Source organism: Lithobates pipiens, unplaced genomic scaffold (genome assembly GCF_037356315.1).
Source record: "Lithobates pipiens isolate NorthernLeopardFrog02 unplaced genomic scaffold, aLitPip1_a1.2 Scaffold_3, whole genome shotgun sequence".
In the NCBI taxonomy this organism is placed as follows: domain Eukaryota; kingdom Metazoa; phylum Chordata; class Amphibia; order Anura; family Ranidae; genus Lithobates; species Lithobates pipiens.
The window spans coordinates 281,385,884-281,412,111 of record NW_027507790.1 but is presented as its reverse complement, the minus strand read 5'-3'; the positions used below and the strand labels follow the sequence as shown (position 1 = coordinate 281,412,111).

The 26,228-nt window shown below is 45.7% G+C and overlaps 1 protein-coding gene across 2 annotated transcripts in view; it reads right to left on the bottom strand.

The window, feature by feature from the left end:
- The window catches only part of LOC143941166 (connector enhancer of kinase suppressor of ras 2-like), an 85,563-nt gene extending 74,507 nt beyond the window's left edge, over nucleotides 1-11,056 (bottom strand). For both annotated transcript variants that reach the window (XM_077463190.1, XM_077463191.1), the window contains exon 1: nucleotides 10,928-11,056. The gene's annotated coding sequence lies outside the window, so the exon portion shown is untranslated. The remainder of the gene's footprint in view (nucleotides 1-10,927) is intronic.
- Nucleotides 11,057-26,228: the final 15,172 nt, after the last annotated feature.

The window sequence follows — 26,228 nt, the reverse complement described above, 5'->3', positions numbered from 1 at the left end:
TATCTCTCTATCTCCCGTCTGATCAACGTTTATAAACAATGTTACTTTGTATCTCTCTATCTCCCGTCTGATCAACGTTTATAAACAATGTTACTTTGTATCTCTATCTCCCGTCTGATCAACGTTTATAAACAATGTTACTTTGTATCTCTATCTCCCATCTGATCAACGTTTATAAACAATGTTACATTGTATCTCTCTATCTCCCGTCTGATCAATGTTTATAAACAATGTTACCTTGTATCTCTCTATCTCCCGTCTGATCAACGTTTATAAACAATGTTACATTGTATCTCTCTATCTCCCGTCTGATCAATGGTTATAAACAATGTTACGTTGCATCTCTCTATCTCCTGTCTGATCAATGTTTATAAACAATGTTACTTTGTATCTCTCTATATCCCGTCTGATCAATGTTTATAAACAATGTTACTTTGTATCTCTCTATTTCCTGTCTGATCAATGTTTATAAACAATGTTACCTTGTATCTCTCTATCTCCCGTCTGATCAATGTTTATAAACAATGTTACCTTGTATCTCTCTATCTCCCGTCTGATCAATGTTTATAAACAATGTTACTTTGTATCTCTCTATCTCCTGTCTGATCAACGTTTATAAACAATGTTACATTGTATCTCTCTATCTCCCGTCTGATCAATGTTTATAAACAATGTTACATTGTATCTCTCTATCTCCCGTCTGATCAATGTTTATAAACAATGTTACTTTGTATCTCTCTATCTCCTGTATGATCAACGTTTATAAACAAAAAGAAGATTAGCCTCAAGGAGGGTGTAATAAAGATATAGGAACAATCATCCTGAATATTCCATTGGAAGAGAGAGGAGGGTGAAGAGATACAACAAGGGCCACTCCACACCCCGCTGACCCCACATCACCCCAAGGGGGTCTTAGGACTATTATGGTGCCCAATAATATAAGAAATCGTAAATAAAAAAGGGGAGGGACATTTATTAGAAAATATACAAAGAAAATGTAATCATAAAATTCACAACACAAGAGCATAAAAAACTGGGAATTGCCCCCATAGGGGGTATTATGTAGATGTGGACGTGACCTCCACTAGTTTCGCAGCTTTAACCGCTTCCTCAGGAGGCGTCAACCTATGAACATCGACAAACCAGAATGGAGAAGCAGAAGGTAAAAACGGAGACACCCACAAATGGGCGGTCCCCCTGGGGGCACGGGGGGGGGGGGTAAATATGTGTGCAGGTAAGTGGTGGTGAAAGTGAAATGAACAGAACCGGGAAGAGAGAGAAGGAGAAGATCACTCCGCCGCAAAGAGAGACAAAAAAGATAACGGAAAGTGCTTCCGGGTGTGTCGCCCCCAATTCCAGGAGCACCTTGTGGTGTGTATACCGCTCCTCCCCCGCTACTCCACCCCCTCCTCCACCCCTCCTGCCCCGCTACTCCACCCCTCCTACACCGCTCCTCCCCCGCTACTCCACCCCTCCTACACCGCTCCTCCCCCGCTACTCCACCCCCTCCTCCACGCCTCCTGTCCCGCTACTCCACCCCTCCTACACCGCTCCTCCCCCGCTACTCCACCCCCTCCTCCACCCCTCCTGCCCCGCTACTCCACCCCTCCTACACCGCTCCTCCCCCGCTACTCCACCCCTCCTACACCGCTCCTCCCCCGCTACTCCACCCCCTCCTCCACCCCTCCTCCACCGGTCCTGCCCCGCTACTCCACCCCTCCTCCAACGCTCCTGCCCCGCTACTCCACCCATCCTCCACCCCTCCTGCCCCGCTACTCCACCCATCCTCCACCCCTCCTGCCCCGCTACTCCACCCATCCTCCACCCCTCCTGCCCCACTACTCCACCCCTCCTACACCGCTCCTGCCCCGCTACTCCACCCCTCCTCCAACGCTCCTGCCCCGCTACTCCACCCATCCTCCACCCCTCCTGCCCCGCTACTCCACTCCTCCTCCACCCCTCCTGCCCCACTACTCCACCCCTCCTGCCCCGCTACTCCACCGCTCCTCCCCCGCTACTCCACTCCTCCTCCTCCACCCCTCCTCCACCGCTCCTCCCCCGCTACTCCACTCCTCCTACACAGCTCCTGCCCCGCTATCCCACCCCTCCTCCACCGCTACTCCACCCCTCCTCCTCCACCCCTCCTCCACCGGTCCTGCCCCGCTACTCCACCCCTCCTACACAGCTCCTGCCCCGCTACATCACCCCTCCTCCACCGCTACTCCACCCCTCCTGTCCTGCTACTCCACCCCTCCTGCCCCGCTACTCCACCCCTCCTGTCCTGCTACTCCACCCCTCCTGTCCTGCTACTCCACCCCTCCTGTCCTGCTACTCCACCCCTCCTGCCCCGCTATCCCACCCCTCCTCCACCGCTACTCCACCCCTCCTCCTCCACCCCTCCTCCACCGGTCCTGCCCCGCTACTCCACCCCTCCTACACAGCTCCTGCCCCGCTACATCACCCCTCCTCCACCGCTACTCCACCCCTCCTGTCCTGCTACTCCACCCCTCCTGCCCCGCTACTCCACCCCTCCTGTCCTGCTACTCCACCCCTCCTGTCCTGCTACTCCACCCCTCCTGCCCCGCTACTCCACCCCTCCTCCACCAGCGCTTTGCGCTGGTTTTAACTCTTTCTCGGCCGCTAGCAGGGGGGTAAAACTGTCCCGCTGCCGGCCGAACACCACCACTAAAACAACAGTAAAGCAGCGATAAAAAATATCGCCATTTTACCACCGACACCATCCCCCGCCCCGGTGTGAAAGGGGCCTTATGGTAACAGGAAGTGCCGTCCGCTTCCTATGTGGAGATTCTCTCCATCTACAATCAGACGTCTGTCTGCAGATTATGGAGATCTTATCACTGAATAGGAGATGACAGGAGAGACGAGACATCCATCCATCCATCCATCCCATCATCCATCCATCATCCTCCATCATCCATCCATCATCCATCCCATCATCCATCCATCCCACCATCCATCCATCATCCATCCCACCATCCATCCATCCATCCATCATCCATCCATCCATCCATCATCCTCCATCATCCATCCATCCCACCATCCATCCATCATCCATCCATCCCACCATCCATCCATCATCCATCCATCCCACCATCCATCCATCATCCATCCCATCATCCATCCATCATCCTCCATCATCCATCCATCCCACCATCCATCCATCATCCATCCATCCCACCATCCATCCATCATCCATCCCATCATCCATCCATCCCACCATCCATCCATCCATCCATCATCCATCCATCCATCCATCATCCATCCATCCCACCATCCATCCATCCATCCATCCATCCATCATCCATCCATCCATCCCATCATCCATCCATCATCCTCCATCATCCATCCATCATCCATCCCATCATCCATCCATCCCACCATCCATCCATCATCCATCCCATCATCAATCCATCCCACCATCCATCCATCCATCCATCCATCATTCTCCATCATCCATCCATCCCACCATCCATCCATCATCCATCCATCCCACCATCCATCCATCATCCATCCATCCCACCATCCATCCATCATCCATCCCATCATCCATCCATCATCCTCCATCATCCATCCATCCCACCATCCATCCATCATCCATCCATCCCACCATCCATCCATCATCCATCCCATCATCCATCCATCCCACCATCCATCCATCCATCCATCATCCATCCATCCATCCATCATCCATCCATCCCACCATCCATCCATCCATCCATCCATCCATCCATCCATCCATCCCATCATCCATCCATCATCCTCCATCATCCATCCATCCCACCATCCATCCATCATCCATCCATCCCACCATCCATCCATCATCCATCCCATCATCCATCCATCCCACCATCCATCCATCCATCCATCATCCATCCATCCATCCATCATCCATCCATCCCACCATCCATCCATCCATCCATCCATCCATCCATCCATCCCACCATCCATCCATCATCCATCCCATCATCCATCCATCCCACCATCCATCCATCCATCCATCATCCATCCATCCATCCATCATCCATCCATCCATCATCCATCCCATCATCAATCCATCCCACCATCCATCCATCATCCATCCCATCATCAATCCATCCCACCATCCATCCATCATCCATCCCATCATCAATCCATCCCACCATCCATCCATCCATCCATCCATCATCCATCCATCCATCCATCATCCTCCATCATCCATCCATCCCACCATCCATCCATCATCCATCCATCCCACCATCCATCCATCATCCATCCATCCCACCATCCATCCATCATCCATCCCATCATCCATCCATCATCCTCCATCATCCATCCATCCCACCATCCATCCATCATCCATCCATCCCACCATCCATCCATCATCCATCCCATCATCCATCCATCCCACCATCCATCCATCCATCCATCATCCATCCATCCATCCATCATCCATCCATCCCACCATCCATCCATCCTCCATCCATCATCCATCCATCCATCCATCCCATCATCCATCCATCATCCTCCATCATCCATCCATCATCCATCCCATCATCCATCCATCCCACCATCCATCCATCATCCATCCCATCATCAATCCATCCCACCATCCATCCATCCATCCATCATCCATCCATCCATCCATCATCCATCCATCCCACCATCCATCCATCATCCATCCATCCCACCATCCATCCATCATCCATCCCATCATCCATCCATCATCCTCCATCATCCATCCATCCCACCATCCATCCATCATCCATCCATCCCACCATCCATCCATCATCCATCCCATCATCCATCCATCCCACCATCCATCCATCCATCCATCCATCATCCATCCATCCATCCATCATCCATCCATCCCACCATCCATCCATCCATCATCCATCATCCATCCATCCATCCCATCATCCATCCATCATCCTCCATCATCCATCCATCATCCATCCCATCATCCATCCATCCCACCATCCATCCATCATCCATCCCATCATCAATCCATCCCACCATCCATCCATCCATCCATCATCCATCCATCCATCCATCATCCTCCATCATCCATCCATCCCACCATCCATCCATCATCCATCCATCCCACCATCCATCCATCATCCATCCATCCCACCATCCATCCATCATCCATCCCATCATCCATCCATCATCCTCCATCATCCATCCATCCCACCATCCATCCATCATCCATCCATCCCACCATCCATCCATCATCCATCCCATCATCCATCCACCCACCATCCATCCATCATCCATCCATCCCACCATCCATCCATCCATCCATCATCCATCCATCCATCCCATCATCCATCCATCATCCTCCATCATCCATCCATCCATCCATCCCATCATCCATCCATCCCACCATCCATCCATCATCCATCCCATCATCAATCCATCCCACCACCCTCCATCCATCCATCATCCATCATCCTCCATCATCCATCCATCCCACCATCCATCCATCCCACCATCCATCCATCATCCATCCCATCATCCATCCATCCCACCATCCATCCATCCATCCATCAATCCATCCATCCATCCATCATCCATCCATCCCACCATCCATCCATCCATCCATCATCCATCCATCCATCCATCATCCATCCATCCATCCATCATCACCATCCATCCATCATCCATCCCATCATCCATCCATCCCACCATCCATCCATCATCCATCCCATCATCCATCCATCCCACCATCCATCCATCCATCCATCATCCATCCATCCATCCATCATCCATCCCACCATCCATCCATCCATCATCCATCCATCATCCATCCATCCATCCATCATCCATCCCATCATCCATCCATCCCACCATCCATCCATCATCCATCCCATCATCCATCCATCCCACCATCCATCCATCCATCCATCATCCATCCATCCATCCATCATCCATCCATCCCACCATCCATCCATCCATCCACCATCCATCCATCCCACCATCCATCCATCCATCCACCATCCATCCATCCATCATCCATCCATCCATCATCCATCCCATCATCCATCCATCCATCCATCCCACATATCATCCTCCATCATCCATCCCACCATATCATCATCCATCCATCCATCCACCATATCATCCTCCATCATCCATCCCATCATCCATCCATCCCACCATCCTCCATCAGCCATCCATCCATCCCACCATATCATCCTCCATCATCCATCCCACCATATCATCATCCATCCATCCCACCATATCATCCTCCATCATCCATCCCATCATCCATCCATCCCACCATATCATCCTCCATCATCCATCCCACCATATCATCCTCCATCATCCATCCCATCATCCATCCATCCCACCATATCATCCTCCATCCATCCCACCATATCATCCTCCATCATCCATCCCACCATATCATCATCCATCCATCCCACCATATCATCCTCCATCATCCTCCATCCATCCCACCATATCATCCTCCATCATCCATCCCATCATCCATCCATCCCACCATCCATCCATCCATCCCACCATCCATCCATCCATCCACCATCCATCCATCCATCCATCATCCATCCATCCCACCATATCATCCTCCATCCATCCCACCATATCATCCTCCATCATCCATCCCACCATATCATCATCCATCCATCCCACCATATCATCCTCCATCATCCTCCATCCATCCCACCATATCATCCTCCATCATCCATCCCATCATCCATCCATCCCACCATCCATCCATCCATCCCACCATCCATCCATCCATCCACCATCCATCCATCCATCCATCATCCATCCATCATCCATCCCATCATCCATCCATCCATCCATCCCACATATCATCCTCCATCATCCATCCCACCATATCATCATCCATCCATCCATCCCACCATATCATCCTCCATCATCCATCCCATCATCCATCCATCCCACCATCCTCCATCAGCCATCCATCCATCCCACCATATCATCCTCCATCATCCATCCCACCATATCATCATCCATCCATCCCACCATATCATCCTCCATCATCCTCCATCCATCCCACCATATCATCCTCCATCATCCATCCATCACATCATCCTCCATCAGCCATCCATCCATCCCACCATATCATCCTCCATCATCCATCCCACCATATCATCATCCATCCATCCCACCATATCATCCTCCATCATCCATCCATCATCCATCCATCCATCCATCCCACATATCATCCTCCATCATCCATCCCACCATATCATCATCCATCCATCCATCCCACCATATCATCCTCCATCATCCATCCCATCATCCATCCATCCCACCATCCTCCATCAGCCATCCATCCATCCCACATATCATCCTCCATCATCCATCCCACCATATCATCATCCATCCATCCATCCCACCATATCATCCTCCATCATCCATCCCATCATCCATCCATCCCACCATCCTCCATCAGCCATCCATCCATCCCACCATATCATCCTCCATCATCCATCCCACCATATCATCATCCATCCATCCCACCATATCATCCTCCATCATCCATCCCATCATCCATCCATCACATCATCCTCCATCAGCCATCCATCCATCCCACCATATCATCCTCCATCATCCATCCCACCATATCATCATCCATCCATCCCACCATATCATCCTCCATCCATCCCACCATATCATCCTCCATCATCCATCCCATCATCCATCCATCCCACCATCCATCCATCCCACCATATCATCCTCCATCCATCCCACCATATCATACTCCATCATCCATCCATCCCACCATATCATCCTCCATCATCCATCCATCCCACCATATCATCCTCCATCATCCATCCCACCATCCTCCATCCATCCCATCATGCTCCATCATCCATCGCATTATCCTCCATCATCCATCCATCCCACCATCCTCCATCATCCATCCATCCCATCATCATCCATCCATCCCTTCACCCTCCATCATCCATCCATCCCACCACCCTCCATCCATCCCATCATCCTCCATCCCACCATCCTCCATCATCCATCCATCCCATCATCATCCATCCATCCCATCATCCTCCATCCCACCATCCTCCATCATCCATCCATCCCATCATCATCCATCCATCCCATCATCCTCCATCATCCATCCATCCCACCATCCTCCATCATCCATCCACCCATCCCACCAGCCTCCATCATCCATCCATACCACCAGCCTCCATCATCCATCCATACCACCATCCTTCATCATCCATCCATTCCACCATCCTCCATCCATCCCACCATATCATACTCCATCATCCATCCATCCCACCATATCATCCTCCATCCTCCATCCATCCCATCATCCATCCCATCATATCATCCTCCATCATCCATTCCATCATCCTCCATCCATCCCATCATCCATCCCACCATATCATCCTCCATCATCCATCCCATCATCCATCCCACCATCCTCCATCCATCCCATCATGCTCCATCATCCATCACATTATCCATCCATCCATCCCTTCACCCTCCATCATCCATCCCTCCATCATCCATCCATCCCATCATCATCCATCCATCCCTTCACCCTCCATCATCCATCCATCCCATCATCCTCCATCATCATCCATCCCATCATCATCCATCCATCATCCATCCCATCATCCTCCACCATCCTCCATCATCATCCATCCCATCATCATCCATCATCCTCAATCATCAAATCTCCCCGGAGATCCCGGAATCTCAGGATTAGGGGTGGAGCCAAATCAGATCCCGGAATGAGGGGGCGGCTTCAGATTGGAAATGACACCCCTCCCCCTCCCCATCCTTTGTATGACTTCACAAGGCACTCGGGATACAATACACAGAGCACACCCAGCACACACAGTACACAGAGCACACATCATATACACAGTACACAGAGCACACCCAGCATACACAGTACACACATCACATACACAGTACACAGAGCACACACAGTACACAGAGCACACCCAGCATACACAGTACACAGAGCACACCCAGCATACACAGTACACAGAGCACACCCAGCATACACAGTACACAGAGCACACCCAGTACACAGAGCACACCCAGCATACACAGAGCACACCCAGCATACACAGTACACACCCAGCACACAAAGCACACCCAGAATACACAGAGCACACCCAGCATACACAGAGCACACTCAGCACACACAGTACACAGAGCACACCCAGCATACACAGTACACAGAGCACACCCAGCACACAGAGCACACCCAGCATACACAGAGCACACCCAGCATACACAGTACACACCCAGCACACAAAGCACACCCAGAATACACAGTACACAGAGCACACCCAGCATACACAGAGCACACTCAGCACACACAGTACACAGAGCACACCCAGCATACACAGTACACAGAGCACACCCAGCACACAGAGCACACCCAGCATACACAGAGCACACCCAGCATACACAGTACACAGAGCACACCCAGCATACACAGAGCACACCCAGCATACACAGTACACAGAGCACACCCAGCATACACAGAGCACACCCAGCATACACAGTACACAGAGCACACCCAGCACACAGAGCACACCGAGCATACACAGAGCACACCCAACATACACAGTACACACCCAGCACACAAAGCACACCCAGAATACACAGTACACAGAGCACACCCAGCATACACAGAGCACACTCAGCACACACAGTACACAGAGCACACCCAGCATACACAGTACACAGAGCACACCCAGCACACAGAGCACACCCAGCATACACAGAGCACACCCAGCATACACAGAGCACACCCATTATACACAGTACACAGAGCACACCCAGCATACACAGTACACAGAGCACACCCAGCATACACAGTACACAGAGCACACCCATTATACACAGTACACAGAGCACACCCAGCATACACATACACAGAGCACACCCAGCATACACATACACAGAGCACACCCAGCATACACAGTACACAGAGCACACCCAGCATACACATACACAGAGCACACCCAGCATACACAGTACGCAGAGCACACCCAGCACACAAAGCACACCCAGCACACACAGCACACAGAGCATACACAGTACACAGAGCACACCCAGCACACACAGCACACCCAGCACACACAGTACACAGAGCACACCCAGCATACACATACACAGAGCACACCCAGCATACACAGTACACAGAGCACACCCAGCATACACATACACAGAGCACACCCAGCACACAAAGCACACCCAGCACACACAGCACACAGAGCATACACAGCACACACAGCACACCCAGCACACACAGTACACAGAGCACACACAGTACACAGAGCACACCCAGCATACACAGTACACAGAGCACACCCATTATACACAGTACACAGAGCACATACACAGTACACAGAGCACACCCAGCATACACATACACAGAGCACACATCCCATACACAGTACACAGAGCACACCCAGCATACACAGTACACAGAGCACAAACAAAAAAATCACAGAGCATACATAACACACACAGCACAGAGCATACACAGTACATAAAACATAACAAAAAGCACAGAGCATTCATAACACACATCATGCACAGCACAGAGCACACATGGTCCATAAAGCACCCACATGTGATGATAATTGATCTATATTGATATCTCTGAATTTAAATAGGTGTGTATTGAGGAAGGTGTCCGGGGGCCATGATAACGATAGGTGTGGGATCCATCGCCCACAATGCGGGATCGTGCCGTTGTTGGGAATATTCTCTTCTATTAGCGAGGAGTCATTATAACGGATCCCGAACGTTTATAAATCCAATCCCCAGAAAGCTGAGACCACCACAGAATCCAATGACAGCTGTGACCCCCCATAGACCTCGGATGGGGAGCTCATCACTCCGATCAATAAATGGCATAGAGAATAGAAAGACGATCGATTACCTCTCAGTGTCTCCCCCGATCGTGTCCGTCGCTCTCTGCAAAACATAAAATGAATAACGATCAGCATGTGATGAGTACAGAAAGAGAAAAAGTGAAGTGAGACAAGAAACTGGTCAGAGGATTGTGACAGAGGAGCGCTGTGTGCGTCCAGGGAGTGTCAGAGAACGTGTGTGACCACACGAGGCTGATCTGTGTGTGTGTGTGTGTGCAATCAGACATTCCTGGCCTTCCAAATTCCTTTTTAGACAAAATTCCGCATATTCTGAAGCATCCAAAGGAACGGAAGACTCTTTTGTCGATTGCATACAAAAACTAGAAGAACGAAAATCCGAAAATTAAAAAAATCCCAAATTTCAGAAAACGTTTCAACCTTCGAGTTTAATGAATCGATTACACTCAGATCATTTTGTTTTTCGTATTTTCTATTATAATTGAATTAACTATTATTATAGTTTTTTTTTTAATTAATATTATTAAATAATAATAAAAAATCTGTAATAAACTATTAAATTATAAATATTGGAATTTCCTTTCAAATTATAATTAAATGAATTACTATAATTATATATTTTATTATTATTAAATAATAATAAAAAATTATAATAAAAAACTATAATAAACTATAAACTATTCAAGTATAGGTATTGGAATTTCCTTTCAAATTATAATTAAATGAATGACTATAATTATGTTTTTTTTATTATTATTAAATAATAATAAACTATAATTAAAATAAACTATAATAAACTATAAAATAGTAAATTATAGGTATTGGAATTTCCTTTCAAATTATAATTAAATGAATGACTAGAATATTTTTTATTATTATTAATAATAATAACAATAATAATAAAACTATAATAAACTATAAACTATTCAATTATAGGTATTGGAATTTCCTTTCATATTATAATTAAACGAATGACTATAATTATATATTTTATTATTATTAAATAGTAATAATAACAATAATAATAATAATAAAAATGTATAATAAAAACTATAATAAGACTATAAACTATTCAATTATAGGTATTGGAATTTCCTTTCATATTATAATTAAACGAATGACTATAATTATATTTTTATTATTATTAAATAATAATAATAATAATAAAAAAAAAAACTATAATAAACTATAGGTATTGGTATGTCCTTTCAAATTATAATTAAATGAATGACTATAATTATAGTTTTTTATTATTATTATTAAATAATAATAATAATAATAATAATAACTATAATGCCATAACAAATCACACAAGTGTGAACAGAGCCTAAAACTGAAGTGTGCCTTAGACTGTAAGCTCCTCGGGGGCGGGGACTGATATGACTGTACAATATATATATATGTGATGTGTACATTGTAATATATAAATAAATAAAAATCATCTGCTAAATTTCCTTCATTCTGGTAACTCAAATACTCGGCTTTACTATACCAACCACTACACCCAGAAGCTCCTCCCTCTGCCCGCCTCTCTTCTTCTATGCTGTCTAAGCACCTCCCCTCCTTCTCCCAGTGCTTGAAACATGATAACAAAACAATGCAGGAATACCAAACTGGCTCACATGCAGTCCTTCCCGCGCTCAGGGGGGGGGGGGGGGGGGTTGCCTGGGAATGTTTAACTATTTAAGGACTGGGCTTATTTTTCAGATTCGGTGTTTACAAGTTAAAATAATATTTTTTTTTTTTGCTAGAAAATCACTTAGAACCCCCAAACATTATATATATATATTTAGACACCCTAGAGAATAAAATGGCGGTCGTTGCAATACTTTCTGTCACATCATATTTGCACAGCGGTCTTTTTTGGGGGGGGAAAAATACACTTTTTTGATTTAAAAAATAAGATAACAGTAAAGTTAGCCCGATTTTTTTATATTGTGAAAGATAATGTAACGCCGAGTAAATTGATACCCGACATGTCACGCTTCAAAATTGCGCTCCACTCGTGGAGTGGCGACAAACTTTGACCCTTTAAAAATCTCCATAGGCCACATTTAAAAATGTCTACAGGTTACCAATTTTCTGTTACAGAGAAGTTCTAGGGATAGAATTATCGCTCTCGCTCTACCGATTGCGGCAATGTGGTTTTAATACCGGCTACATGTGCGGGCGCTGCTCACGTATGTGTTCACTTCTGTGTTCGAGCTCGGCGGGACGGGGCAATTTAATATTTTTTCTTGTTTATTTAATAATAAAACTATAATAAACTATTAAAATATAGGTACTGGAATTTCCTTTCAAATTGTAATTAAATAACTATAATTAGTTTATTATTATTAAAAATAATAATAATGAAAAAAACTATAATAAACTATAAACTATTAAATTATAGGTATTGGAATTTCCTTTCAAAATATAATTTAATAACTATAATAACTATAATTATAAGTTTCTTCTTCTTCTTATTATTATTAATAATAAATAATAATAAAAAAAACTATAATAAACTATTAAACTATAGATATTGGAATTTCCTTTCAAATTGTAATTAAAATGAATAACGAGAGTTTTCTAAATGATTTTAATTATTTAATTATTAAATAATAATAATAATAAAACTATAATAAACTATAAAATTATAGGTATTGGAATTTCCTTTAAAATTATGATTAAATTAATAACTATAATTATATTTATTATTATTATTATTATTATTAAATAATAATAATAAACTAAAATAAACTATAAACTATTAAATTGTATTGGAATTTCCTTTCAAATTTTTAATAAATTATTAACTATAATTATAGTTGTAATTATTATTATTAATAAATAATAAACTATAATAAACTATAAACTATTAAATTATAAGTAGTGGAATTTCCTTTTAAATTATAATTAAATTAATAACTATAATTATAGGTTTCTTCTTATTAAATAATAATAATACAAAAAAATATAATAAACTATAAACTATTAAATTATAGGTATTGTAATTTCCTTTCAAATTGTAATTAAATAACTATAATTATAGATTTTTTTATTATTATTATTAAATAATAATAATAATAATAATAAAACTATAATAAACGATACATTATTAAATTATAGGTATTCGAATTTCCTTTAAAATGATGATTAAATTAATAACTATAATTATAATTTAATATTATTATTATTATTATTATTAAATAATAAAAAACTTAAATAAACTATTAAAAATTGTATTGGAATTTCCTTTAAAATGATGATTAAATTAATAACTATAATTCAATGTATTATTATTATTATTATTAAATAATAATAATAAACTAAAATAAACTATAAACTATTAAATTATATTGGAATTTCCTTTCAAATTTTATATTAACTATAACTAAAATTTTAAATTAATTATTAACTATAATTATAGTTTTTATTATTAATAAATAATAATAATAACTATAATAAACTATAAACTATTAAATTATAGGTATTGTTATTTTCTTTCAAATTATAATTAAACGAATAACTATAATTAATAAATAATAATAAATAAGTAAGTTTCTTCTTATTATTATTAATAATAACAACAATAAAAAATATATAATTAACTATAACCTATTCAATAATAATAATAGGTATTGGAATTTCCTTTCAAATTGTAATTAAATGACTATAATTATAGGATTTTATTATTATTATTATTATTATTATTATTATTATATAATAAAAAACTATAATAAACTATAAACTATTAAATTATAAATATTGGAATTTCCTTTCAAATTATAATTAAATTAATAACTTTAAACACTTCGCGCCCGCGCTATAGCCGAACGACGACTACAGAGCGGACGCTAACTGCCGGGAGGGCGTCCCCGGATTCTCTCCCCGCGTGCCCTCGAGGGCGCGCATCGGGGAAAATCTGTGTTGGCCGTGTCCTTTGGACACAGCCAATCAAAGATCACTGTAAACGGCCAATCACAGCGGCCGTTTACAGCACGATCGTAACTGCCAATGAGAGATGATCTCAAATATAAACATATGAGATCGTCTCTCATTGCCGGTGGTGTCCTGTCTCTCCCTCCTCACACAGAGACAGTGCGTGAGGAGGGAGAGCGATCTGTGATTTTGTCAGTGAGTGTTACAGTGACCATCAGTGCCATCTGCCAGTGAATTCTGCCAGTGCCAGCCCCATCTGCCAGTGCCATCTGCCAGTGCCAGCCCCATCTGCCAGTGCCCTCTGCCAGTGAATTCTGCCAGTGCCAGCCCCATCTGCCAAAGTCATTTGCCACCAGTGCCATCTGCCAGTGTCAGGTATCAGTGCCACCTGTCGTCAGATTCACCTGCCACATCAGTGTCACCTGTGATCAGTGCCACCTGTTAGTGTCACCTACTAGTGTCATCTGCCACTTCAGTGTCACATATCAGTGCCATTTGTCATCACTAAGAATGTCACAAAGGTTATTTTCAGCTGAGGAGGCATGCGATATACTTGCGGCCACAAGAGCAAGGGAGAGCTCTCCGCTTCGGATTCCTCATATTCAGATTCTGAGTCTGACGTTGACTACGAGCCTATCAGAGCCATCCACCAGCACCGCAGAGCCCTCCACCAGCACCGCAGAGCCCTCCACCAGCACCGCAGAGCCCTCCACCAGCACCGCAGAGCCCTCCACCAGCACCGCAGAGCCCTCCACCAGCACCGCAGAGCCATCCACCAGCACCGCAGAGCCCTCCACCAGCACCGCAGAGCCATCCACCAGCACTGCAGAGCCCTCCACCAGCACCGCAGAGCCCTCCACCAGCACCGCAGAGCCATCCACCAGCACCGCAGAGCCCTCCACCAGCACCGCAGAGCCCTCCACCAGCACCGCAGAGCCCTCCACCAGCACCGCAGAGCCATCCACGAGCACCGCAGAGCCCTCCACCAGCACCGCAGAGCCCTCCACCAGCACCGCAGAGCCATCCACCAGCACCGCAGAGCCCTCCACCAGCACCGCAGAGCCCTCCACCAGCACCGCAGAGCCATCCACCAGCACCGCAGAGCCCTCCACCAGCACCGCAGAGCCCTCCACCAGCACCGCAGAGCCCTCCACCAGCACCGCAGAGCCATCCACCAGCACCGCAGAGCCCTCCACCAGCACCGCAGAGCCCTCCACCAGCACCGCAGAGCCATCCACCAGCACCGCAGAGCCCTCCACCAGCACCGCAGAGCCCTCCACCAGCACCGCAGAGCCCTCCACCAGCACCGCAGAGCCATCCACCAGCACCGCAGAGCCCTCCACCAGCACCGCAGTACCTCGGCAAAGGCCAAGTACCAGTGGGGTGTCACCTCAGCCCCAAAGGATTAGGTTCCATGCCAGCCTTCCCTATTCCCTTCAGAACCCCTTGTGGCTTCCTCCTAATTCAGGAGAAGTTACCGTTCTCCCTTTCACTGCCCAGCCAGGAGTCCAGATGGACACAGAAAATTTTTCCCCGATAGACTTTTTCCATTTAATTTTTACTGAGGACATGCTTGCATCGATTGTGGCCCAGTGCAACCCATATGCACAACAATTCATAGCAAGTAACCCAATGTCCTCTTATACCCTACGAGTGGAGAGTCCTAACAGTGGACCCTGGCTTGTTATTTGACAGCGCTTCCACCTAGCGATTCTGTACATACCTCTGCCTGATTTGGAACTGACCCTGGACTGTTATTTGACCACGCTTCCACCTACCGATTCTGTACATACCTCTGCCTGATCTAGAACTGACCCTGGCTTGTTATTTGACCACGCTTCCACCTACCGATTCTGTACATACCTCTGCCTTAACTGTAACTGACCCTGGACTGTTATTTGACAGCGCTTCCACCTAGCGATTCTGTACATACCTCTGCCTGATTTGGAACTGACCCTGGACTGTTATTTGACCACGCTTCCACCTACCGATTCTGTACATACCTCTGCCTGATCTAGAACTGACCCTGGCTTGTTATTTGACCACGCTTCCACCTACCGATTCTGTACATACCTCTGCCTTAACTGTAACTGACCCTGGACTGTTATTTGACAGCGCTTCCACCTACCGATTCTGTACATACCTCTGCCTGATCTGGAACTGACCCTGGACTGTTATTTGACCACGCTTCCACCTACCGATTCTGTACATACCTCTGCCTGATCTGCAACTGACCCTGGCTTGTTATTTGACCACGCTTCCACCTACCGATTCTGTACATACCTCTGCCTTAACTGTAACTGACCCTGGACTGTTATTTGACAGCGCTTCCACCTACCGATTCTGTACATACCTCTGCCTGATCTGGAACTGACCCTGGACTGTTATTTGACCACGCTTCCACCTACCGATTCTGTACATACCTCTGCCTGATCTGCAACTGACCCTGGCTTGTTATTTGACCACGCTTCCGCCTACCAATTCTGTACATACCTCTGCCTGATGTGGAACTGACCCTGGCTTGTTATTTGACCACGCTTCCGCCTACCAATTCTATACATACCTCTGCCTGATCTGTAACTGACCCTGGCTTGTTATTTGACCACGCTTCCGCCTACCGATTCTGTACATACCTCTGCCTGATCTGGAACTGACCCTGGACTGTTATTTGACCACGCTTCCCCCTACCAATTCTGTACATACCTCTGCCTGATCTGGAACTGACCCTGGCTTGTTATTTGACCACGCTTCTGCCTACTGATTCTGTACATACCTCTGCCTCATCTGGAACTGACTCTGGACTGTTTGGAAATGCCTCTTGCCTGCCTCTTGGACTGATCTTGTACCCTGCCAGTGGACTAGTGGGATTCATAACACAGGGGTCTCACATATATGAGGGGCTTCAGAATTGTTTTTCTGGATGAAGAAAACAATTTCATTTGTTTTCTCATTCCTAGATTAGGGTCTGGAGACTCGGAGGCTTCAAAGAGGTTTGGTGGGAGAAGCCTCTACCCCTGTCCCCATTCTGTCCTGAACAAGGCCCTACTTCTGCCTGCTGCCTGTAGGACCTGTGCCATCATGCCTCTACCTGTCGCATGAACTGACCACACCACATGGACCTGCCTACTGCCAGGACCAATATTTTGGCACTGCTGACAATCTCTGCCTGCACTGACCTTGGACTGTCTATGGACAGTATCCCTACCTGCTGCCTGTATTGACTATGGACAGTATCTCTGCCTGCTGCCTGTACGGACTATGGACAGTATCTCTGCCTGCTGCCTGTACGGACTATGGACAGTATCTCTGCCTGCTGCCTGTACGGACTATGGACAGTATTCCTGCCTGTTGCCTGGAAAATTGTGTTCGCTTTTGCTGACCAAATCCCTGCCTGCTGCACAGACCAGTGCTATCCTCCTGTGGACAAGTGCGCTACTAAAACCACAGGTAATCTTTTGTTTACCCTTTGCTCAGCAGAATGTATTTTGGGGTGTAATTCTTGGTATGTGCATGCTACCGTATGTGTCCCTAGAACATCTGATGGTGCTCCTTGCATGTTGGGCCTCTGTATGTGGCCAGGCTGTGTAAAAGTCTCACACATGTGGTATCACCATACTCAGGAGGAGTAGCACAATGTATTTTGAGGTGTAATTGTTGCTATTTACATGCTATGTGTTGGAAATATCTTATAAATGGACAACTTTGCGTAAAGAAAAATGCGTTTTCATTTTTTTTACACATTTTCCCAAAACTTCTGGAAAAAAATGAACCCTTCAAAAGACTCATTATGCCTCATAGATTATACGTTGGGGTGTTTGCTTTTCAAAATGGGGTCACTTTGTGGGCGTTTTCATTGTCCTGGTGCTCCAGGGCCTTCAAAAGTGTAATAGGTGGTTGAGAAATGAGTGACTTATGCTCCTAGAACGCCTGAAGGTGCTATTTCAATATTGGGCCTCTGTATGTGGTCAGGCTGTGAAAAAGTCTCACACATGTTGTATAGTAATACTCAGGAGGAGTAGCAGAATGTATTTTGGGGTGTCATTTGTGGTATACACATGCCATGTGAGAGAAATAATTACAAAGAAAATTTTGTGAAAAAAAACAAAACAAAAAAAAAAAACATTTGGCAAAGAATTGGTGGAAAAAAAAAAATGACAACATCAAAAACCTCACCATGCCTCTTACTAAACACCTTGGAATGTCTACTTTCAAAAAGAGGGTCATTTGGGGGGTATTTGTACTTTCCTGGCTTGTTTGGGTCGCAAGAAATGAGATCGGCCGTCAGTACATCAGATGTGATCAATTTTTTTATGATTCGCACCACAGTTTGTAGACTCTATAACTTTCACAAAGACCAAATAATATCCACTAATTTGGGTTATTTTTACCAAAGATATGTAGCCGTATAAATTGTGGCCAAAATTTATGAAGAAAAATTTATCATTTGCAAAATTTTATCACATAAACTAAGAAAAATGCCAAAAGAAAGCTCTATTTGTATGAAAAAAAGGACAAAAAATTAATTTGGGTACAGTGTTACATGACTGAGTAATTGTCATTCAAAGTGTGAACGCACCCGAAAGCTGAAAATTGGTCTGGGCAGGAGGGGGGTTTAATAGCCCAGTAGGCAAGTGGTTAATTATAGGTTTCTTCTTAATAAATAATAATAATAATAATAATACTACAAAAAATTATAATAAACTATTAAATTATAGGTATTGGAATTTCCTTTCAAATTTTAATTAAATAACTATAATTATAGATTTTTTTATTATTATTATTAAATAATAAGAATTAAAAATAAACTATAATAAACTATAAACTATTAAATTATAGGTATTGGAATTTCATTTCAAATTATAATTAAATTAATAACTATAATTACAGGTTTCTTCTTCTTATTAAATAATAATAATAATAACAATTATAATAAACTATTAAATTATAGGTATTGGAATTTCCTTTCAAATTGTAATTAAATAACTATAATTATAGATTTTTTTTATTATTATTATTATTAAATAATAATAAAAAAAAACTATAATAAACTATAAACGATTAAATTATAGGTATTGGAATTTTCATATAATTAAATTAATAACTATAATTATAGGTTTCTTCTCCTTATTAAATAATAATAATAAAAAAACGATAATAAACTATAAACGATTACATTTATAGGTATTGGAATTTCCTTTCAAATTTGCCTGTTAGTGAACATAACAAATACGAATTTATCCAAAGTTACGAATGCCGATCATAACGAATAATCGGATGTTTGATGTTGCTTCCGCCCTCCAATGCTATGAAGTAGCGTGGGGGGGAGGGGTGGGGGGGGCGTGTTCCCCTCACTCGGCATCCAGGCAGTGAGAGGAGAGGAACCGATTGGCTCCGGTAAGCGGCGGCTCTGGCAGGAGCGCAGTGGGGGAGGGGGGTGGGGGCCTCTTGCGCCACCGATAAAAGTCATCTTGCTGCGAATCCGCCGCTGAGACCACTTTTGTCTGTAGAGGACAGTCCGCCGTTTTTAATAATACCGGAAGTTGTGGTTCGCTGGCTGCTGCCATAACACCGGTATTTACCGTCAAAGTAGCGCCGTATAAGGACGGTGGGCGGTCCCTCAGTAGTTGAAGAATGAAATGAAGATGTCGATGGATTTTGCTCTCCCTGGGAAGTGGCAGAAGACGCAGACAATGGAGGGGCGCAGAGGACGGCTGCAGCAGCACTACTGTGCTAGAGAAACCGGAAGAGGAACTAATTGTGTCAAGACAGCAAAACTCCACCGAGCTGCCGACACAAAGTGCGGATCTGACACTCATCATCACAAATCACAGCACTAAAAATATACAAGACCATATATATACTGTGTGTGTGTGTGGTGTATATACTGTGTGTGTGTGTGGTGTATATACTGTATGTGTGTGGTGTATATACTGTATGTGTGTGGTGTATATACTGTATGTGTGTGTGTGGTGTATATACTGTATGTGTGTGGTGTATATACTGTATGTATGTGGTGTATATACTGTATGTGTGTGGTGTATATACTGTATGTGTGTGGTGTATATACTGTATGTATGTGGTGTATATACTGTATGTATGTGGTGTATATACTGTATGTGTGTGTGGTGTATATACTGTATGTGTGTGTGGTGTATATACTGTATGTGTGTGTGTGGTGTATATACTGTATGTGTGTGTGTGGTGTATATACTGTATGTATGTGGTGTATATACTGTATGTATGTGGTGTATATACTGTATGTGTGTGTGGTGTATATACTGTATGTGTGTGTGGTGTATATACTGTATGTGTGTGTGTGGTGTATATACTGTATGTGTGTGTGTGGTGTATATACTGTATGTGTGTGTGTGGTGTATATACTGTATGTATGTGGTGTATATACTGTATGTGTGTGGTGTATATACTGTATGTGTGTGTGGTGTATATACTGTATGTGTGTGGTGTATATACTGTATGTGTGTGGTGTATATACTGTATGTGTGTGGTGTATATACTGTATGTATGTGGTGTATATACTGTATGTGTGTGTGTGTGGTGTATATACTGTATGTGTGTGTGTGGTGTATATACTGTATGTGTGTGTGGTGTATATACTGTATGTGTGTGGTGTATATACTGTATGTGTGTGGTGTATATACTGTATGTGTGTGGTGTATATACTGTATGTGTGTGTGGTGTATATACTGTATGGGTGTTATTAGAAGTAACTTTGCAAAATAATTCAGTTTTTTTTGTAAAGAGTCATCGGGGATCGTTGGATGGAGATTTTTCTTTTTGTTTTTTTCACATGCGAATCGGAAAATAAGAAAAAAATCTGTAAATTCAAGGAAATTTCGAAAAAGCCCAAAAACAAATCCCGAATATAAATTCTGAATATGAATTGAACGGATTAACTGAATTTAACAAAACTACATACAGTATCTAACAAAAGTAAGTACACCCCTCAGTGACATTTCTTCTCTCTTTTCATGTGACAACACTGAAGAAATGACACTTGTCTACAATGTAAAGTAGTGAGTGTACAGCTTGTATAACAGTGTAAATTTCCTGTCCCCTCAAAATAACTCAACACACAGCCATTAATGTCTAAACCGCTGGCAACAAAAGTCAGGACACCCCTAAGTGAAAATCTCCAAATTGGGCCCAAAGTGTCAATATTTTGTGTGGCCGCCATTCTTTTCCAGCACTGCCTTCACCCTCTTGGGCATGGAGGTCACCACAGGTTGGCTGCATATGATGGGCACAAATGGCTGCATTTTAGAGGCACAAGTGGCTTAATTTGATGGGCACAATGGCTACATATGATGGGCACAAGTGGTTGCATTTGATGGGAACAAGTGGCTGCATATACTGGGCACAAGTGGCTGTATTTGATGGGCACAAGTGGCTGCATATGATGGGCACAAGTGGTTGCATTTGACGGGCACAAGTGGCTGCATATGATGGGCACAAGTGGCTGCATATGACAGGCACAAGTGGTTTCATTTGATGGGCACAAGTGGCTGCATTTGATTGGCACAATTGGCTGCATTTGATTGGCACAATGGCTGCATATGATGGGCACAAGTGGCTGGATATGATGGGCACAAGTGGCTGCATACGATGGGCACAAGTGGCTGCATTTGATGGGCACAAGTGGCTGCATATGATGGGCACAAGTGGCTGCATATGATGGGAACAAGTGGCTGCATTTGACGGGCACAATAAGGCTGCAACTGATGGGTGCAGTGAGGCTGGGGGTTTAGTATTTTTCCGTTTGTTTGCGCCCCCCAAAAATTTTGAACACCAGCAGCCACTGCCCCAATCTGAACCTGAACCTCAACCCGAGCCCCAACCTGAGCCCCAACTTAAGACCCAGCCTGAACTTCAACCCAAGCCCCAACCTGAGCTCAACCCGAGCCCCAACCTGAGCCCCAACCTGAGCCCAAACCTGAGCCCCAACCTAAGCTTCAACCTGAGCCCCAACCTGAGCTCAACCCGAGCCCCAACCTGAGCCACAACCTGAGCCTCAATCTGAGCCCCAACCTGAGCCCCAACCTGAGCCCCAGCCTGAACTTCAACCTGAGCCCCAACCCGAGCCCCAACCTGAGGTTCAACCTGAGCCTCAACCTAAGCCCCAATCTGAACCTCAACCGGAGCCCCAACCTGAGCCTCAACCTGAGCCCCAAGCTGAGCCTCAACCTGAGCCCCAACCTGAACCTCAACCAGAGCCCCAACCTGAGCCCCAACCTGAGCCCCAGCCTGAGCCCCAGCCTGAGCCCCAACCTGAGCCCCAACCTGAGCCCCAACCCGAGCCCCAACCTGAGGTTCAACCTGATCCTCAACCTGAGCCCCAATCTGAGCCCCAACCTGAGCCCCAACCTGAGCCTCAACCTGAGCCCCAACTTAAGCCTCAACCTGAGCCTCAACCCGAGCCCCAACCCGAGCCCCAACCTGAGATTCAACCTGAGCCCCAACCTGAGCCCCAACCTGAACTTCAACCCGAGCCCCAACCTGAGCTCAACCCGAGCCCCAACCGGAGCTCAACCCGAGCCCAAACCTGAGCCCCAACCTAAGCTTCAACCTGAGCCCCATCCTGAGCTCAACCTGAGCCCCAACCTGAGCCACAACCTGAGCCTCAATCTGAGCCCCAACCTGAGCCCCAACCTGAGCCCCAGCCTGAACTTCAATCTGAGCCCCAACCTGAGGTTCAACCTGAGCCTCAACCTGAGCCTCAACCTAAGCCCCAATCTGAACCTCAACCGGAGCCCCAACCTGAGCCCCAACCTGAGCCTCAACCAGAGCCCCAACCTGAGCCCCAACCAGAGCCCCAACCAGAGCCCCAACCTGGGCCCCAACCTGAACTTCAACCTGAGCCCCAACCTGGGGCCCAGCCTGAGCCCCAACCTGAACCTCAACCCGAGCTCCAACCTAAGTTTCAACCCGAGCCTCAACCCGAGCCCCAACCTGAGCCTCAACCTGAGCCCCAATCTGAACCTCACCCGGAACCCCAACCTGAGCCCCAACCTGAGCCCCAACCTGAGCCTCAACCTGAGCCCCAACCTGAGCCTCAACCCGAGCCCCAACCTGAGCCTCAACCCGAGCCCTAACCTGAGCCTCAACCCAAGCCCCAATCTGAACCTCACCCGGAACCCCAACCTGAGCCCCAACCTGAGCCCCAACCTGAGCCTCAACCTGAGCCCCAACCTGAGCCTCAACCCGAGCCCCAACCTGAGCCTCAACCCGAGCCCTAACCTGAGCCTCAACCCAAGCCCCAATCTGAACCTCACCCGGAACCCCAACCTGAGCCCCAACCTGAGCCCCAACCATGAGTGTTCTGTCTTTGATATCACTTCTGTACTGGAAAGGTCACCATGGTTTGGAAGAACTGATTCTACAGAAATTCTATATTTTTGTTACATAATATTTCCCTCCTGACTCGGCACTTTCCAGATCTGTACATAGGAAGAAGTCATCAGCTGTGTTCATGGAAAGTGAGTGACACACAGAAAGAAAACATTTAGAAAAAGATTTAGTTTTTTCTTAAAGGGAAAGTACGGTCCATTACCAGCCAGCAGACATCTTCAGTTCAATATTTATTTTTTGTTTTTTTACATTACTGGACAGTTCCATAGATGGTACCCCCCATCAAATCATTCTCTGCAGCTATTACCCTTTGTACCACCACCCCCTCCCTTTAGAATGTATGAGCCGGGCCCTCCTGTACCTTTTGTATTGAACTGTAATTGTACATTGTAAAGCGCTGCGTAAACTGTTGGCGCTATATAAATCATGTATAATAATAATAATAATATAATAATAATGGTAAGATTGAATAGAGACACCGGCCCATCCACATTAGATGTAGAAATTTGTGGGTTAGTCAATTGAAACGGTAGATTCCATCTTCAATCGCTCAGCCTGCTTACCGATATACAGAGAACCTCGGATTGCGAGTGACGTGATTTACAAGCGTTTCACTATATGAGCTATTTAAAAAAAAATCCTGACTAGATTTGCAAGCGTTATCTCACCAGAGGAGCGAGATTCAAGCTGCTGGGGTGTGCAGTACCGCATTGGGCTAGAGGTGGGGGGCGCCAGTGACACTTGGAGACAGTTGGGAACTGAGTGTCTCCAGCGCCCCCCGCACCTCTGGCCACATACAGTACTGCATACACCAGTGCCCCCTGCACCTATGGCCACATACAGTACTGCATACACCAGCGCCCCCGCACCTCTGGCCACATACAGTACTGCATACACCAGCGCCCCCGCACCTCTGGCCACATACAGTACTGCATACACCAGCGCCCCCGCACCTCTGGCCACATACAGTACTGCATACACCAGCGCCCCCGCACCTCTGGCCACATACAGTACTGCATACACCAGCGCCCCCGCACCTCTGGCCACATACAGTACTGCATACACCAGCGCCCCCCGCACCTCTGGTCATATACAGTACTGCATACACCAGCGTCCCCCGCACCTCTGGTCACATACAGTACTGCATACACCAGCGCCCCCGCACCTCTGGCCACATACAGTACTGCATACACCAGTGCCCCCTGCACCTCTGGCCACATACAGTACTGCATACACCAGCGCCCCCGCACCTCTGGTCACATACAGTACTGCATACACCAGCGCCCCAGCACCTCTGGCCACATACAGTACTGCATACACCAGCGCCCCCGCACCTCTGGCCACATACAGTACTGCATACACCAGCGCCCCCGCACCTCTGGCCACATACAGTACTGCATACACCAGCGCCCCCCGCACCTCTGGTCATATACAGTACTGCATACACCAGCGCCCCCGCACCTCTGGTCACATACAGTACTGCATACACCAGCGCCCCCCACACCTCTGGCCACATACAGTACTGCATACACCAGCGCCCCCCGCACCTCTGGCCACATACAGTACTGCATACACCAGCACCCCCCACACCTCTGGCCACATACAGTACTGCATACACCAGCGCCCCCCGCACCTCTGGCCACATACAGTACTGCATACACCAGCAGTCATGGAACTAATCATCTGAGTTTCCATTGATTCCTATGGGGACACTCGCTTTGATATACGAGTGCTTTGGATTAAAAGCACAGGGAGTGCATTGTTTTCCCTGGGTGCGGCAGACCAAAGACTTGCATTGGGAGTGGACCTTTTACTTAAAGTGGTTGTAAAGGCTAAAGGTGCATTCTAAGCAGTAAGGTAAAAAACCTTCTGTGTGCAACAGCCCCCCCCAATACTTACCTGAGCCACCTCCCCACCCCCCCAATATTGAGTCCCATCTCAATCCAGCCATGTGTACGAGAGCAGCAGGTTCTCTTGGGTCTCTTCCTCCTCACTGGCTGAGACAGCAGCGGGAGCCAATGGCAATCACAGACAGCGAACCAATGAGGAGAAAGTGGGGGC